The sequence below is a fragment of the Nicotiana tabacum genome, chromosome 5 (genome assembly GCF_000715075.1).
Source record: "Nicotiana tabacum cultivar K326 chromosome 5, ASM71507v2, whole genome shotgun sequence".
Lineage (NCBI taxonomy): Eukaryota > Viridiplantae > Streptophyta > Magnoliopsida > Solanales > Solanaceae > Nicotiana > Nicotiana tabacum.
Window position 1 is genome coordinate 86,804,468 of NC_134084.1, and position 19,771 is coordinate 86,824,238.

At 37.6% G+C, this 19,771-nt stretch overlaps 1 pseudogene across 1 annotated transcript; it reads right to left on the reverse strand.

Moving 5' to 3' along the window:
* Window positions 1-1,116: 1,116 nt before the first annotated feature.
* On the reverse strand, window positions 1,117-13,924 carry LOC107779041 (zeatin O-glucosyltransferase-like; annotated as a pseudogene). Its single transcript, XR_012709630.1, has 7 exons — window positions 13,219-13,924; window positions 7,502-8,116; window positions 2,767-3,097; window positions 2,510-2,624; window positions 2,199-2,334; window positions 1,974-2,059; window positions 1,117-1,842 (listed from the first exon to the last, which is right to left on the reverse strand). The product of XR_012709630.1 is annotated as a zeatin O-glucosyltransferase-like (transcript).
* Window positions 13,925-19,771: the final 5,847 nt, after the last annotated feature.

Sequence of the window (19,771 nt, forward strand, 5' to 3'; positions counted from 1 at the left end):
AAAGAATATGAAGATGGTCCTCATAGAAAACTGAAACAAGGAGTAACAGTTACTAGATATCGCAGTATTTGTTGTTTATTTTGGATCGGCAATGTCAATGTTAAGGAGAAGTGAGGCATGTCTCATTCTCAAAAATTCGATTTCCAGGGGTATTGGCCTAGTCCCTTGCTATGTTTTTGTAGGTTGTTGTTCTGTTAGTGAATTCTTTAAATTTAAACAAAAATACAAGTAAATTATGTGTTCTGTGATAAGTAATATTACGCATATATTAGTCCTCACTCCACCCTCCACCAGAGAGAGAGACAGACAGAAAAGAGAGAGATGGTTGTATAAGCTACGATTTTGGTGGAATATAGACAAAAGAAGAAAAGGAAAAATTTAATAAAAATAGGCTAGTAATCCTTAAATATGATTCAGTTACCAAATATTTCAGTGATGACTTCATCAAAGTCACTTTGATTGATGAATCGGATGGTAAGTTGAGCATGTAACTTCCCGATATGTTTCGCAAATATGAAGCTTTGTGCATATGGTAAATGGTGTGCTTTTTAAAGAGGCTTCAAACATTTGGTTTGGGTTTTAAAGAAGCTTGAACCAAATAAGTAACTGGAGTAATATCTTGAACTTTCAGCCTTTTGATGGAAGACAATCACTTTATCAAAGAGATAGCTTTCACTGCCTTCCTTTGGGACCTGAAATGATCTTAGTTGTCTTCATGTACGTCCCGAAAAGGAAAAGATTTTGGTGTCTGTCATGTTTGGCTGTAGTCTTGAATATGACAGATCTTTGAAAGATTGCTTCATGTGAGTGATACATGCTGAAAATTTGTCTTAGATCATACCATATCATTACCTCTTGCTATCTATGTTGCTCGGACTTTGCAAAGATTTTGCCGGGTACGTATCGGATCCTTTAACAGTAGTGTATTTTTGGAGGATCCGACACGGATGCGGCAACGTTTTGGAGAGTCCGTGCAACATAGCTTGCTAGATGAATTTTGAAAATCTGAAGTTAGCTGAAAATGAAAAAAGATTTGAGATACAAAAAAAAGGTAAATATATATTTGGCCTATAATGGCATAGTGGTCGTGTCGACAGTTTCAAATAATGACTAATAGAAAGGGAGAAAAACATAATGAAGTTCATTCAGAAGAAGAAAAAGGTTAATTTCACATGTATGGTCATGAAACAAAAAATACCTCATCTGTCTCTATAATCGCATAAATGAAAATCATTGGAAGATAAAATTTGGCACCAGAATGTCTGTAGAAAAATTTTCCAAATAAGCTCTGCCACGTCATCAACTCAGAAATTCTTTTCCACATCATACATAGCACATGTGGAAGAGCGTACAAACACAAACCAATAGAACATAATTAACCTTTTTCCTCCCTTTTGAGAATCAGCATCCATGCATATCGAGAAATGGTTTTAGTAGGATTCCGCATGGCATGTTGTGAGGTGGAAATTTATGTGCCATTGGTGACTTGACAAATATTGCTTATCTGGCATCTGAGTTGTTATTTCCGACACTATTTTTTGATGTTCTGATGATTTTTTCGTTTTGTGCAAAATATATCGATAGTTTAGCTACTTTTTGTTACAAAAAAGTTAGTGTTATGACCACCGAGCTACTAATGCTTAGTTCGATGACCATGTGAAATTCATCCAAGATGGAAAACTTATTGATTAATTTGAGCTATAACAGAATCCATCTCCACATGGTTAACTCCCCCATCTAGCACTGATTGCTTGACGGCATCACGTTGTTCTGTTGCTCTCTTCCTCATCTCATCTCCCCGAACTGAATCCATCAAAGTTCTCTCCGCTTTTTCAACTATTTCTGATGTAACTAATTCATCTCAACAATGCTTCACAGTTAGGCCAATTTTCAGAAACTTAGTTACTAGTGAGAATTCCTTGGCTGGTCTGAATGCATTGGCCAGGTTGCTATAGGAACTCCCATTGAAATACTTCCCATGCACGAATTCCATCCGCAGGGACTCATAAAACCACCTGCTGAAGGATGTCCCTGAATATCTAACTGAGGTACCCAATGTCTGATAATAATTCCTATTCCTTTTATTCTTTCTTCATGATCTTCAGGCGGCTAAGCTCTTCTGTCTTCACCTGCAAAAATATCACCTTTGTCAGCATCTCTGAGAACCCAAAATGAAATTTTGCATGCTTTTCTCTAACCCAATGGCGAGTTGTTCGATTTCTTCATTCGGCCAACGAATAGATGATCCAAAAGATACATATATCACTGAGTCTGGTTCTTGTTTGTCAAGCCAATCCAAGGTTTGGTGACGTTTATTTGAGTCTCTGCTCTGCTCTGCTCAGTCAGTAAGAATGGATTGAATGGACCAATTGCCCATAGATTTAAGCCATCAATTTATTTGGCTACTAAATCAAGGTATAAACCTTCTATTACTCTGGATGAATTGTAAAGTTCTCCAGAGCTAATTTTCCCCATAAGGGATTCTTGTTTCCTCCACAATTACAATAACTCTGGAGTACCGCAGTTTTCAGAGTGATGGAATGTCCTCGTATAGTTCTGTTCCTGCTAGCAAAGGCTTTCCTTTGATTTCCCAGATCAATGAAAACGTATGAAAAGCTGAGATACTATTAAACTGGTATCACTCAGCATTTGGGATTGCTGGCACATCCTCTACTACCCAAGTCATCATAGAACCATAAATAACAATCACTCACAATGGTTCGCGGAGATGGATTGTTGCATAAAATAAAGGGATTAATTGGTTACGAAATTTATTGGAAGCATTAGGATTTGGAGGGGAAGTTTTGAAAGATGGTATAGGGAATTCATGAAATTGTAGGTTTTTAGCTGTGAGAGGATCAAAACCATGGACACAAAACTTAGCCTAGCGAATATGACTGGTCGTACTCGTTCCGACATAGTGTACTGGGATATTATATGAGGAAATAAGACTAGAGAGGTGGAGAAACTGGTTGAGATGATGGCCATGTGCTGAAAGTGGTACCATAATCACAGCCACTTGTGCATCTTGAACACTGTTTTGGCCATGGATTTTTGTGGGGTAGTTCTCAGCCATTGAGAAGGTTTTTAAATTTTGCTATTTGATGAATATATTCAGCTTCTTTACTCTGAAAGTGCGAAGTGCCTTTATATATAGGTGAAATAGATGCAGTTATGAGGATTTTAATTAGATCTAATGCATGAATCCGACGTGGTTAATGGCGCATGCACAACATGTACTGTGGCTAAAAAAGATTATTAAAAAGCTTAACATCTCTTATCAGACAAGTACTGCAAAGCATACTACTACTATTACTTAAAGCAGTCACATTCACTTTCCTTTGTTCTTCTCTCAGTAAAATCAAAAGGTAGTTGAGTTTTAAACAAAAATATTTTTAACAGGTGTTAGTTACACGTTGGCTAGCCTGTGCATATTATTGCAGTATTATTATTATTATTATTATTATTATTATTATTATTATTATTATTATTATTATTATTATTATTATTATTGTCACACCTCCTTTTTCCGCCCCCCCAGAAGGGTATATATAAGGGAGTTTTTTCCAACTTAAAGTGACAATCGAAACGGGATTATTTATTTATTAAATTCAGAGTCACCACTTGGGATAATTTTATGGTGTCTCAAGTCACCGATTCAAATCCCGAGGAAAAGATTGACTCTGTACTACAGTCCGTGAACACAGAAATCCGGGTAAGGAATTCTATTAACCCGGAAGAAGGTGTTAGGCATTCCCGAGTCCCGTGGTTCTAGCACGGTCGCTCAACTATTATATTTGGCCTATTATCTGATTTTAATACACTGTTAAACCATGTGCATTTTAACATTAAAACCGCTTTTATTTATTTTTTAGGAAGATTGCAACGTTATTAAAAACACGTCTTGAACCTCGTCACATAAATGCACCCGCGGTCCTTGACATATTTTATCAACATTGTTGAGATTTGGATTTAGGTCACATAAATGCGCACCCGAGTTTAGGAAGGTAATTAAATAGCGCGCCTAAAACAACTACGCACTTTCAAGTTTGCAAGGGTCATGAAAAATTCAACTAAATGGCGCACTTTGATTTCTAAGGATTTAAATTTAATTAAATGAGGGTCGTGCGTTATGGAGATTAATTGTAAAAAAAAAAAACGGTTTAGCTTCTCCCAATTATTAATTGGATCAATTGCATTGCTAAATTACTAGAGATACCTGCAACTTATCAAATTGTCGGCAATCTTGAATTGGTTCAACACTGGGCCTATTTTAAAGAAGCACGTTTAGCCTCTTTCTTTTAAAAAAAAGACATTAACAACCAAAGCTACCACATTAACAACCAAGATCCATCAATGTTTGATCAATTTCAATCCAATTTAATTCATAAACAATTCACCATCCCCTTCAATTCTTAATTCCCCATCAAACACAACAAACTTTAATTGATTGGATTGTTTCAAAATGAAACCAAACTTGGTAAAGTATCTGAATATAAATGGAAAATATTTGCTTGATGATTAGAAAACCCATAAAGAACTACAGTATTAAAAAAAAGGAATGAAAAATCACTAAAAGAACACCAATCCAGTCCATATCTAAAAACTTTCTCAAGTTGCAATTCCGATACAACAATCCAGTCATAAAGGAATATATATTCCCATTTTTTTTATTAAAAGCACCAATCAACAAGTGCGAATATTCGGAATGTCTTTTCTGTCGACCACAAAAGTAGTGAAAATAGCTTCTTCTTTTTCGTTGATAAAATCAGATATGTTTGGAGAACTCTTCAGACCACAACATAAAAAATTTTAAAAATATAAAAAATAGTTAGGTTCTCACAGTTGTTTTCTTAAACTCTTCCAAAACAAAAATCGAGAGGACTAAAATAGAGTTCAACTTTGAGAAAAATGGTATATAGACATGCGAAGTTCGGAATCAAAGTAACACAAATTTCAACTTGATGAACCAAAGTAATATGTACATGAGGCAACTTCTTCAAAAATTTACACATTAAAGAAAAAATAAGAAAGAACCTTATGTAGAAAACTTTGCCGAGATCCACGGGCCTCCAAAATCGCCGAAAAATCTCAAAAAAAAAAAGAACGAAGAAGAAACTGAGCAGATCAGCAGCACGGCAGCAAACAGCAGCAGCCGATCCTCAAGCTCAACAACTTCCGAAAATCTTAATCGACAACCTCAAGAAGAACGACTCAACTCGAAAAAGAACCATGACCAAAACGACAAACAGCGATGGATTTGAATCTGAACTGACCTCTATCTCTCTCGTCAATCTCGACTATATGTTACTGTATGTTTGTTGATGTCGATGGGTGAGAGGAAGAGGAGGAAAGAGTTCGAGTCTTTTAGGGTCATTTGCGACTGGATTTACCGCAGCTTTTGCTCTGTTTTTTGGAGAGAGATGAAGTTTAGGTGTGTAGAAGATGATGAAAACGGCTATCTATGGGGTGTTCTCTGTTCTTAGGCGTCAATGTGTATCCCCATTTTCAGAAACGGCGGATTCAATATTTTTTAGGTTCCCCCTTTTTTAGATGCTAGATACTATTATATAGGGGTAGCGATTAGGTTAGGGGTATGGGCCTAGGAATTACGGGATTGGGAATTATGGGTTAGGTCCAGAATTAGTCCTAAAAATGGGTTGCTCGAGCCCGAGTTTTATTCTTTCCCCGCAAACGAGATTAACATACGACCTCATTTATTAATTAGTCATACTTAAGTAAAATAACTGTTAAAATAAGATTGACTGTTAGAATAAACCTTTTTTTTGGTATTTTTCAAGATTAAAAATGACTACAAAACATTAATGGAACTATTTTTTGTAGTTTTCATTTTCTTCTAATAAAATAAAGTAAAAGAGTCAAAATTATAGGCCTAGATTAAATATTTACGTACTAAAATATAAAAAATCTTGGGGAGGGTCAAAAATCATATGTCTACAATTATTATCGTACTTAGTACCATTATCTTTAGAAAATTCTATCCTGGAAAAAAATACTAAGTATTATTCAGAGTATTGTGTGTGTTCTTGCTCCAGTTTTTGATAAGACATCTGTGCCTCATTTAGCTGTTGTCACCAATTATTTGCTTTTTGATCTTTAAGACACTAACTTAGTTTTACCGAATTATCTCAAGATATATAACAAGTGATAATGCTCTAATTTACCACAAAAAAGAACATAAAGCATTGGAACGGTATATTGTATAACTCGTCCTTTTCCTCTAAATGGTACTTACAATCTTTTTTCAACGACATGAATTTGATTGAAGATAACGATTGGTGAGAGGAGATCCACAAAATCTCTTTACTAATCACAAACCACTAATTCTTCCATTTTTTTGGCTCTCTCTGTCTCTTCCTTTCTCTTTTATTTTGGTTGTTTTTTTATTAACTCAACTAATAATATAGTTCTGACTTATAAACCACTTAAGTGGTGGAAGTCATGTTGTAACTTGATTTTGCTCACCTGAAGTATATATCTTCTGAGACACGTGTTTATCCCTTAAACTGTTGCTAGTGGATGTATATATATACATATGGAATGGCGTAGATAAATATTTTTCTGGCTAAGTTTTTGTTTCTATGTGGGAATATCGCCAGCTTCTGTGATTATTTAGCCTTTAAACAGGAATTTGATTATATTTTTTTTCGGTTTAACCATCTGGAACCTATTTGGTACCTACTGGCCAGACTGATCCCCATTTGCGCCGCTTAGGTCTATTGAAGGGGTACCACATTTTCAGGGATCACAAGCGAGACCTCTGATTAATGATGGAGAGACTCAGAGATCACATATATAACAATAAACTTCACTATGAAATCCCCAGCATGTAATTTCCCAATTCCACAGATTGACCCATCTCGACCTCTTGTTGTTTCACTATGTTGCTCGGCCAGTTTGCTTCTTTATCGCTCCAGTCGCAACAGAGCAAATTTCTAATTCAAATCCAGAGTCTCATGAAAGTTTATTCATGTTTTAAAAGAAAACTACACAGAGTACTTGAGCTCTTCCTTATTTGTCTATTTGCAAAATCTGTTAAGTATACTTAAAAAGATTGTCTATACCTACCAACATGAGAAGTCTAGAAAAATATCAAATACAAGGTTACAGAATCAAAGATAAGCTCCAAAGTCCTCGAAGAACATACTGTACCATCCAGGTACTAGCAAAAAGTTCTTGAAAGGCAACTTCCAATATATTTCTATCTCTGGTCAAATAAAATAGTTGCTAGTAAAGGAGGACCTCCACTTCTATATTTGCAAATACAAAGAACACATAAAGGAAAAATTCTTCTCCTTCAACATACATATATCACGGTGCGCATAGAGGGGGGCCAGGAGGGTGGACACTAAATCCACTCGGCTGGTGATAGCGCATCGATGCTACCACTTATGCAAACTAGATGGCATGGTTCAACCAATTCAATACAGAAGAGAAAAAGTTATCGAGTAATGTGAGCTATAAAAGAATCCATCTCCACGCGGTTAACTCCACCATCTATCACTGATTGCTTGACAGCCTCACTTAGTTCTGATGCTCTCTTCCTCATCTCATCTCCCTCAGGTGAATCCATCAAATTTCGCACGGCATTTTCAACTATTTCTGATGTAACCAATTCATCTTGACGTGTCCAATGCCTCACAGTAAGGCCAATTTTCAGAAACTTAGTTACTAGCTGAGAATTCCTTGGCTGGTCAGAATGCATTGTCCAGGCTGCTATAGGAACTCCCATGGAAATACTTTCCATGCACGAATTCCACCCGCAATAACTCATAAAACCACCTGTGGACGGATGTGCCAAAATTTCCAACTGAGGTGCCCAATCTCTTACAAGAATTCCTCTTCCTTTTATTCTCTCTTCATAACCTTCAGGCATCTGAGCTCTCCTTTCTTCACCTGCAAAAACATCTCCTTTGTCGGCATCTCTGATAACCCAAATGAACTTTTGCAGGCTTTTCTCTAACCCAATGGCGAGTTGTTCGATTTCTTCATTCGACAATGAAGTAGATGTTCCAAAAGACACATATATCACTGAGTCTGGTTCTTGTTTGTCAAGCCAATCCAAGGTTTGGTGACGTTTATCTGAGTCTTTCTTCTGCTCAGTTAGTAACAATGGATTGAATGGACCAATAGACCATAGGTTTAAGCCATCCTTTTCTTGGGCTACTAAATCAAGGTATAAACCTTCTATTACTCTCGATGAATTGTAAAGTTCTCCATATTGCGGAAGCCAAATGTATATAGTGTGAATAAGTCACAATTACTATACCAAAAATTATGACAGCCACCAAATAATAAATAAGACAATAAAGCAACAATAAAGGGAACACCAGAATTTACGAGGTTCGGCTAATTTTGCCTACTCCTCGGACACAACCAATATTTTATTTCACTCCAAAATACAAGTGAAATAATACTAAAGAGAGAAGATACAAATGCCTTAAACAGATGAGAAGGCAAATAAGAGGTGTGTTTAAATCCTAAACATTAAGCCTTCTTTTATAGGGGAAAAATCCCCCCAACCCTTCTCTTCCCCCCGATGTGGGACAAAAAGTTTTGCCAAATTCAACAAATCTCCACCTTGGCAAAATTCCACATCTTCAATTTTCTCTCAATAACAAATTTTGATTGTGTCTTCATCTTCAATCTTCAGTTTTCAACAATGTTGATCAAATCCAAACAATGTTGAAACTTGACCGCAGTCACCACCTTTGTCAGCATATCATTAGGATTCTCCGTAGTATGAATTTTCTTCACTGTGACTCCACCTTCTTCTATGATTTCTCGTACGAAATGATACCGAACATCAATGTGCTTCGTCCTTGCATGATAAACTTGGTTCTTCGCTAATTGAATAGCACTTTGACTATCACAAAAAATTGTGATACCTTTTTGTTCAACACCAAGCTCCTTTAGCAATCCTTGAAGCCAAACTGCCTCTTTCACAGCCTCTGTAATAGCCATGTACTCTGCCTCTGTTGTAGACAAAGCAACTGTTGACTGCAAAGTAGACTTCCAACTAACTGGTGCCTTTGCAAAAGTAAACACATAACCAGTAGTTGATCTTCATTTGTCCAGATCACCCGCAAAATCTGAGTCACAATATCCAACTACAGACTGATTGTCTTCCTGCTCAAAAACTAACCCGACATCTACAGTATTATGAATATACCGTAGAATCCACTTCACACCTTGCCAATGCTCCTTCCCTGGATTGTGCATATATCTGCTAATAACTCCAACAGCTTGTGAAATGTCAGGCCTTGTGCAAACCATTGCATACATCAAGCTACCAACAGCATTTGCGTATGGTACCTTTGACATATACTCTCGTTCAGCTTCATCCATTGGCGACATAATAGTACTTAGCTTAAAATGGGAAGCAAGTGGAGTACTAACTGGCTTAGTCTTGTCATCTATGCCAAAACGTTGAAGTACTCTCTTCAAATATTCCTTTTGAGATAAACAGAGTTTCTTTGAACGTCTATCTCTAATTATCTTCATGCCAAGAATTTTCTTTGCCTCACCCAAATCCTTCATCTCGAACTCCTTCTTCAGTTGAATCTTCAACTTATCAATTTCTTCCGAATTCTTGGAAGCTATCAACATATCATCAACGTATAGGAGAAGATATACAAAGGAACCATCTTTAAGCTTGCGCAAATACACACAATGATCGTATTTGCTTCTCTTGTATCCTTGCCGCAACATAAACTCGTCAAATCGCTTGTACCATTGTCTAGAAGATTGTTTCAATCCGTACAACGATTTTTCAAGTTTGCATACCATATTTTCTTTTCCAGCAACTTTGAATCCTTCTGGCTGAGTCATGTAGATTTCCTCCTCCAAGTTTCCATGTAAAAACGCAGTTTTTACATCCATCTGAACTAGTTCCAAATCCAATTGTGCTACCAAAGCCAACATAATTCTAACGGAGGAATGTTTTACAACTGGAGAAAACACTTCATTGTAATCAATTCCCTCCTTTTGAGCATATCCTTTGGCCACCAATCTTGCTTTGTAGCGAACATCTACTTGGTTAGGAAATCCTTCCTTCTTTGCAAATACCCATTTGCACCCAATTGCTTTCTTTCCCTTCGGGAGATTGGACAATCTCCATGTATGATTCTGATGAAGGGACTGTATTTCATCATTCATGGCAATCCTCCACTTATCTTCTTCTGAACTTTGGACAGCGTCTTTATAAGTAGTAGGAACATCATCAGCTACAATTGAGGTTGCACAAGCAACCGTCTCTATGAGACGAACAAGTTTCGTTATTGTTCTTTTTGGCCTGCTGGTTGCTATTGATTCAAGTTGTTGTTGAGGTTCCTGAGTTGGAATCTCCTCTACTGGCTCTCCTTCCAGAGAGTAATCTTCATTTGTTTCCTCCTCTGCTTCTTGTGTAGGAAAAATAAATTTTTCCTCAAACTCCACCTGCTTAGAAGCACCTTTATTTTGTTTGGTGTCTTCTGTTACCTTATTTACCATAGCAGATTCATCAAAGGTAACATCTCTGCTGAATATTACTTTCTTTGTCATAGGACACCATAAGCGATATCCTTTGACTCCAGAAGTAATTCCCATAAAAATAGCCTTCTTTGCCCTTGGATCCAATTTTGACTCCGTCACATGATAATATGCAGTTGAGCCAAACACATGCAAAGAGTTATAATCTACAGCAGGTTTTCCATACCATTTTTCAAATGGTGTCTTGCCATCAATAGCAGCAGATGGTAGACGATTAATGAGGTGGCATGCATATGTAATTGCCTCAGCCCAAAATTCTTTGCCCAAGCCAGCATTGGACAACATACACCGTACCTTCTCCAGCAAGGTCCGGTTCATACGTTCTGCCACTCCATTCTGTTGTGGTGTATGTCTAACAGTGAAGTGTCGGACGATGCCATCATTTTCACAGACCTTATTGAAATGATCATTTTTGTATTCACCTCCATTGTCTGTGCGAATACACTTGATCCTCCTGCCTGTTTGATTCTCCACCATCGTCTTCCATTTGAGAAAAATTCCCAACACTTCATCTTTGTTTTTCATTGTATACACCCACACTCTTCGAGAAAAATCATCAACAAAGGTTACAAAATAGTGCTTCCCACCCAATGAAGGTGTTTTGGAAGGACCCCAAACATCAGAGTGTACATAATCCAAAATGCCTTTAGTATTATGGATCGTTGTACCAAATTTAACCCTTGTATGTTTCCCTTTGACACAATTCTCACAAAACTCCAAGTTGCAAGACTTTACTCCTTTTAACAATCCTTGATCTGATAGAGTTTTCAAGGATTTTCCTCCAGCATGTCCCAAGCGCATATGCCATAGCTTGGTTGCTTCTGCCTCTTTGTCGTCACTGGATGTCACTGTCGCTGTCCCAATAACTGTACTGTCACGATAGCGGTACATATTATTATTATTCCGATTAGCCTTCATTACCACTAGTGAACCGGAGCATACTCTCATCACTCCATTTTCTACAATGATTTTGAACCCTTTTGATTCTAGGGCTCCCACAGAGATGAGATTCTTCTTCAAATCCGGTACATATCGAACATCTGTTAATGTTCTGATCATTCCATCATGGTTCCTTAATCGTATTGAACCAATACCATATGAGGTAAGAGGGCTGTTATCCGCTGTGTGGACGACTCCATATTCTCCTTCTTGAAATTCCACGAACCAGTCCCTGTTGGGACACATATGATAGCTACAAGACGAGTCCATCAACCATATGTCTGATGATGTTGATGACTCTATTGTAACTAATGAGAAGTCTGAATCATCACAATCAGCTACATTTGAATCCATAATGGCCTTTCCATTGTTATGTTTGGCCTTATTCTTCAACTTCGGACAGTCTTTCTTCCAGTGCCCTTTTTCTCGACAAAAGGCACATTCATCTTTGCTGGGTCTGGATCTTGACTTGGATCTTCCCTTCTTTGTCCTCGTTTGACTTTGAGGACGACCCCTCACAAATAGTGCTTCTCCTTCTCCGCCCTTCTATTTTTCTCGCTTTCTTTGTTCATAGCTGTACAAAGCCGAACAAACTTCTCTGAGAGAAACTTCGTCATTTCCATGGAGTAGAGTAGTTTCAAGGTACTCGTACTCATCAGGAAGTGACGCCAACAACATCAAGGCCAAGTCACCATCATCATAAGTTGTATCCATATTTTGCAAATCTGTGACCAACTTATTGAAACTGGTGATATGTTCATTCATCGTGGTACCAGGAACATAGGTGAAGTGAAATAGTCTCTTCTTCATGTACAATTTATTTTGACTGTTTTTCTTCAAAAATTTATCCTCCAGTGTTTTCCATAATCTACTTGCAGAAGTTTCCTTTGTGTATGGATATTTCTGCTCTCTAGCAAGGTAGGATCGAATGGTACCACAAGCAACACGATTGATAATTCTCCAATCTTCTTCTCCAATAGCATCTGGTCTCTTTTCTTCAATAGCAAGATCTAGCCCTTGTTGAAAAAGGACATCTAGAACCTCGCCTTGCCACATCCCAAAATGTCCGGACCCGTCAAATATTTCTACCGCAAATTTCGCATTTGACACAATTCTTGTCATAAGCGAAGATGCCAATGATGACGTATTGTTGACACTTGATGTAGATTCTTCTTGTTTATTGTCTCCCATCTTTGACACAAATATTATTTAATAGCTGACGACACAAATCAAGATTATTTCCTTTCTGGTGTGGAAGATCAGACTAAACTGCAACCACAGAGCATACTAAGACAGAATCTTGACACAGTTACCAAGATAAATCTTTTCTGATGTGGAAGATCAGACTATGCTGCAACCACAGAGCATACTAAGATAGTACCTTGGCTCTGATACCAATTGTTGCGGAAGCCAAATGTATATAGTGTGAATAAGTCACAACTACTATACCAAAAATTATGATAGCCACCAAATAATAAATAAGACAATAAAGCAACAATAAAGGGAACACCAAAATTTACGAGGTTCGGCTAATTTTGCCTACTCCTCGGACACAACCAATATTTTATTTCACTCCAAAATACAAGTGAAATAATACTAAAGAGAGAAGATACAAATGCCTTAAACAGATGAGAAGGCAAATAAGAGGTGTGTTTAAATCCTAAACATTAAGCCTTCTTTTATAGGGGAAAAATCCCCCCAACCCTTCTCTTCCCACCGATGTGGGACAAAAAGTTTTGTCAAATTCAACACTCCAGAGCTGATTTTCCCCATAAGGGACTCTTGTTTCCTCCACAATTCCCATAACTCTGGAGTAGCGCCGCCGTTTTCGACAGATGGAATGTCTTCATATACTTCAGTTCCTGCTAGCAAAGGCTTTCCTTTGATTTCCCAGATCAATGAAAAGCTGAGATACTATTAAACTGGTAGCACTCAGCATTTGGAATTGCTGGCACATCCTCTACTACCCAAGTCATCATAGAATCATAAATAACAATCACTCGCCGATAATTTGCACCTAAGAGTTGGCGTGCAAGAGAGCACACTGGCTCCCGAAGATGTATTGCTGCATAAAATGAAGGGATTAATTGGTTAGGAAACTTATGAGGAGCATTAGGATTTGGAGGGGGATTTTCAAAAGGTGGTGTAGGGAATTCATGAAAATGTAGGTTTTTAGTTGTGAGAGGGTCAAAACCATGGACACGAAACTTAGCCTGGAGAATATGAGTGGTTGCTCCAACATAGTGTACCGGGATATTATACGAGGAGATAAGCCTAGAGAGGTGAAGAAGCTGGTTGAGATGACCTTGTGCTGAAAGTGGCACCATAATCACAGCCACTTGTGCATCTTGAACACCATTTTGTTCATGGCTTTTTGTGTGGTAGTTCTCAGCCATTGGGAAGGTATAGAATTTTGCAGTTGTATGAGTATTTGCAGCTTCTGAAGTTTCTCGAATAATATGTAGGTGATAACATACATGCTTTTATAAGGATTATGTCTAATGAATGTATCCAATGACTAGTACTCGCTGGCACAGCGGGCTGCTAAAATTATATCCACATAGTTTCACTTCTCTTATTTGACAAGTTGATGCAAAGTATACTACTTAATTAATGCAGTCACAATCAGTTTCCTTTGTTTGTTTGTTTTTGGTTTTTTTTTTTTTTTGCCTTAATAAAACCTCCAACAAGTGGTTATACAAAAGGTATAATCTCAATTCTCTATGCTATGAATTTGTGTAGAAACACAGTGTTGTATGTTCACCATTCAAATATGTCATATATATTAAGCCAGCTTCTTAATTTTCTGTTTGAGAACCCTTTCGCTAAAGGAGACTGAAGAGTCAAGGTTGAATTAATTTCAAACTTTTTCCACATGTTGTAGGGCAGGGTCTTCACAATAGGTATCATTAAGAATATAAATATGTTATTTACGACTGCTCCTATATTCTAGAGTCAAATCTTTCCTATTAATCATTGTAAAAAATAAATATATTATTTACAAGCCTGAAAATAAATCTGAATACATTAAGCAAGAATGATCTAACAACAACAACAACAACAACAACAACAACAACAATCCAGTATAATCCCACACGTGGAGTCTGGGGAGAGTAATATATACGCAGACCTTACCCCTACCCCGAAGGGTAGAGAGGCTGTTTCCAGGAGACCCTCGGCTCAAAAAAGCAATAGGAGATGATATATTAGTACCATAAAAATGCGTAATAAAAATAACAACAATATATAAGAGATATGAAATATGAAATACAGGATACGAAATACGAAATACGAAATAGATGGCTGGTATAGTACAACTAGAAGGTACAGCCCTGCATCAATAGACGACCAATGACATTCCTAGTCTAACTCCTAACTAGATAGTCTCCCTCTATTGTGCTGTAGAAATATTCACACTCTCCCCTAACCTACAACCTTAATGCTCGACCTCCATAATTCCCTATCAAGGGCCATGTCCTCAGTAATCCTAAGTCGCGCCATGTCCTGTCTGATCACCTCTCCCCAATACTTCTTAGGTCTCCCTCTACCTCTCCGCGTGCCCACTACAGCCAGTCGCTCACACCTCCTCACCGGTGCATCAGTGCTCCTCCTCTGAATGCGCCCAAACCATCTGAATCTTACTTCCCGCATCTTGTCCTCCATGGGGGCCACACCCACCTTCTCTCGAATATCTGCATTCCTAATCTTATCCATCCTTGTAAGCCCGCACATCCACCTCAACATCCTCATCTCTGCTACTTTCATCTTCTGGGTGTGTGAGTTCTTTACCGACCAACATTCAGTTCCATACAACATGGCAGGCCTAACCACTGCTCTATAAAACTTACCTTTTAGTAACGGTGGCACTTTCTTGTCACACAAGACTCCCGACGCTAACCTCCACTTCATCCACCCCACCCCTATACGGTGTGTGACATCCTCGTCAATCTCCCCGATCCCCTGAATAACCGATCCAAGGTACTTGAAACTACCTTTCTTGGGAATGACTTGAGAGTCAAGCCTCACTTCAACTCCCGCTTCCGTTGGCTCAACTCCAAATTTGCACTCGAGGTATTCCGTCTTCGTCCTACTCAATTTGAAACCTTTAGACTCAAGAGCATGTCTCCAAATCTCTAGCCTCTCGTTGACGCCGCCTCTTGTCTCGTCAATTAGAATAATGTCATCAGCAAATAGCATGCACCATGGAACCTCCCCTTGAATATGATGAGTCAGTGCATCCATCACCAGGGCAAATAGGAATGGGCTGAGCGCAGACCCTTGGTGCAACCCCGTAATAACTGGAAAGTGTTCAGAGTCGCCTCCTACTGTCCTAACCCGAGTCTTAGCTCCATCATACATGTCTTTAATCACCCTAATATAGTTACTCGGGACCACTTTATCCTCTAAGCAGCTCCATAAGACCTTCCTAGGAACCTTATCGTACGCTTTCTCCAGATCAATAAACACCATGTGGAGATCCTTCTTCTTATCTCTGTACTGTTCCACCATCCTCCTAATAAGGTGGATAGCTTATGTGGTAGATCGTCCCGGCATGAACCCGAGCTGGTTGTCTGAAATAGACACCGTCCTTCGTACTCTCATTTCTACCACTCTCTCCCAAACTTTCATGGTATGACTTAGTAATTTGATGCCCCTATAGTTGTTACAGCTCTGGACATCACCTTTGTTCTTATACAACGGGACCATTGTACTCCACCTCCACTCTTCAGGCATTCTATTAGTCTTGAATATAACACTAAACAATGCAGTAAGCCATTCCAAGCCTGCTCTACCCACACACCTCCACAGTTCAACCGGAATTTCGTCTGGCCCGGTAGCTCTGCCCCTTCTCATCTTACGCATTGCCTCCATGACTTCATCGATCTCAATGTCCCTACAATTACTTACTTCATGGTGACTGTCGGCATTCCTCGATTCCCCAAGTATAATATCCTGATCCCCTTCTTCACTTAGAAGTTTATGAAAGTAGGTCTGCCACCTCCTCTAATCAAGGAGCAGACATAGTAGACTGCATTTTCATAGTTTTGTGCATTTTGAACGGTTGCAATAGCTTGCTCCATTATTTGATAAGATACACGTGCCTCGTCTAGTTGTTCTCACCTATTATTTGTTTTTTTTAATCTTTGAGACACCAACTTGATAATATAAATTATCTCAGGTTAACAGGAGATTAATGCTCTAATGTACTCATAAATAAAAAAGCATAAAGCATTGGAGTGGGATATTGCTTAACTCGTCCTTTTCCTCTGCAGTACATTAACAACTTCCATTTTATTTTCATTAGCCATTTTAACCATAATATCCAAAATATGACAATTTTTATAAATATGAAGGAAAACATATTTGCCGAATACCAATATTTCTAATTTAATTTCCAATACCAAACACCACCCACAACCTGTCTACGGAACCTCTAGATATAACTGAAGAGTAATATGGAAATGCCGGAAACAAGGTTCCGGCTATACCTAAAAATACAAAGTACATGATAAACAACGGTACAGGACTCCAAAAGGAAGTGGGGCTCACCAAGTCAGCTGAAAGGAAGATCCGTCACTAGCTGCGACCAACAGTGCCTGCTATGGAACCACCTACACCCATTTAAAGACGTAGCGCCCCCGGCAAAAGGGACGTTAGTGAAGTCGAATAGAACTAGTATGTATAACTAAACACCATCTCATTAGAAAGAACAACCATACAAGAATAAAGAAATCATAAGGATCAACAAAGCTTTAAACAATCATCACATCATCAAATACAAATAAGGGATCACATAGCTTTCACACAATTTCCATAGCTTTAAGTTGGGACATTTAATACTGTTACATCATCATTCACAATATCACTGCCTTCTTGCGCGTAGTCCGATATCGGCCCGATCGGCTAAGCCATCTCATTTGAGACGTATACCTCAATCAAAATTTCCTTTTCACTTTCTGATTTCAATATCAGCACAATACCACCATGTGTGTAGCGTGACGTCTGATCACGGCCCGATCGGCTAAGCCGTCTTACCAAGGCGTTTCTATTTTTTCATCAATCATCTCCTTTCAAGTTTATATCACACATATCAATTCATCAGCATTTGGGGCCACAATTATCACATCATACTTGACACTAAGCCACATTTCATAATTCGAGCTCTTTTCCCCCACATTTCCCATCAATATCAATTTCCACAACAAGCCATTCAATCCAAGATATCAATTACACATGAGAGGAAATCATGAATCATGGGAATATACAATATTTCAAAATCACAATCCTCAAGTTCATTAGCAATGGAACTTTAAACACAAAGGATTCTTCCAAAAAGGAGGGGACACACCAAACCGCAATAGAAACAGACATCAAAGTTATAAACAAGCAATTACACCAATTATTCTTGAATTACTCTTTTTCAATCACGACAATATACAATTTCAACATCAAAGTATGTAACAATTAGGATACATTGGATGTACTTATAAGGCAAAACCTTATCTCGAACAGCCACGTATGGGCATAAATTATGTACAAAGCCTTTAGGACACTTTATTATTGAAGTCATTTATGGAAAGTAGAGTCAAGGCTTATTTCATAATCTGTTTCATATTTTCTCATGTCATAGGCATCACCCGGCACAATTATAACTCAAGTTCTCGGCACGTTGGCCACACTCTATTTCCCAATTCATTTGATTTATTTCAAACATCTTTATACATAGAGGATTTCATATACTTTGGCATAACAATATCAACTTAAACTTGACTTGAAATCTAGGCATTTTAGCATATAGTTCACATTCTTCACATATCCTCAATTTACCAAGAATAGCATATCGAACATATTGAGATACACCTTTCACATATATTCTTGCAACACCAATTCCTTTGAACTAACAAGTACTACATCAATCAAATTTCGGACTTACAATATTTGCATGGACACCATGGTAGCTCAATTTCTAAGAAGAGGGGGTTTTAGCCATACATACCTTATTGAGCTTTCTCTAAGTTACTACAATGCACCAACATCTCTAGCAGTAATAATCTATAAGGAGAAAGAGAAAATTAATTAGTAATTTTAGAAAGATTTCCCATGGTGTAACTCTCTTAGGAATTTCATCAAATACCTAATCATGTGAAATAGACTACAAGGTTCTACAATGGAAATTTCTTCTTCCCTCATCCAATTTTATCAAGAACTACCCAAAATAGTTCATTAATCTCACATACTATAGCTTAGTGTCACATGCATGACCTATTTCTAACTCCACAATATATTTTTTTGAACTCATAATCTCATATATGAAATATTAGAAGTAGGACTTACCCGGAAGATAGTGAGCTAGAGAATAGCATGCTTGATTCTTGAGGGTTTGTGCAAGATTGATGATTAGGAGGCTAGGTTCCCTCTTTCTCTCTCTAAAATGATCTAACATCTCTCTAGATTTAGTGTAAGATAGTACCAAATGAAGCACCAAAGCTTATTTATCCAAGTGGGTTCGTATATGGAAATTTTCAAAAATGACCCCTAAAGTCAATAATGTGGTGCAATTATGTTGTAGCATAATCGAAATGTGGGCAGCATACTTGCAGCATAATCAACATACGACAACACAATGTTTTGCCTAACTCTGCTTCACTATGCGACGCGTATGCGGTTCACAGAGTCGTTTTGTGATCGCGAAATTGATCGCAAATCCAACCTTTGGTAATTTGTTCATAACTTTGTGTAGGAATGTCCAAATGACGAACAGTTTGAAGCGTTAGAAACTAGACTCGAAGACCTTTCATTTGATCTGTTGTTCATTACATAAAACCTTATATATATAGATATGCTCGTCCAAAGTGTGGACTTGTGCGAACTCATTTGGAATTTTAGCCTATTATGAAATTTTCCAATTTGACTTAGGTCTTTCCTTGGACCCCAATTTACTTATTATAAGACTTATAGCCTGTTTGGCCAAGCTGGAGAAATCAACTTATTTTGAGAAGTGTATTTGTCTAATCAGTCTGAAAAACACTTTTGAGAAATAATTTGTGTTTGGCCAAGCTTTTTAGAAAGTGCTTTTAAGTGTCAAATTACGAATAAGGACATGAATAGATTTACTTAATAATTAATATTATAAGTAAATAAATAATATCAAAATTTTGTTATTACATGCAATAATTAAAAAAAATCATTTTATTTAAGTAAAATATGAAAATAAAATTAAAAAGTACTTAATTCTTTTAATATAAGTTAAATATATTAAAATTTCCTTCAACAAATATAA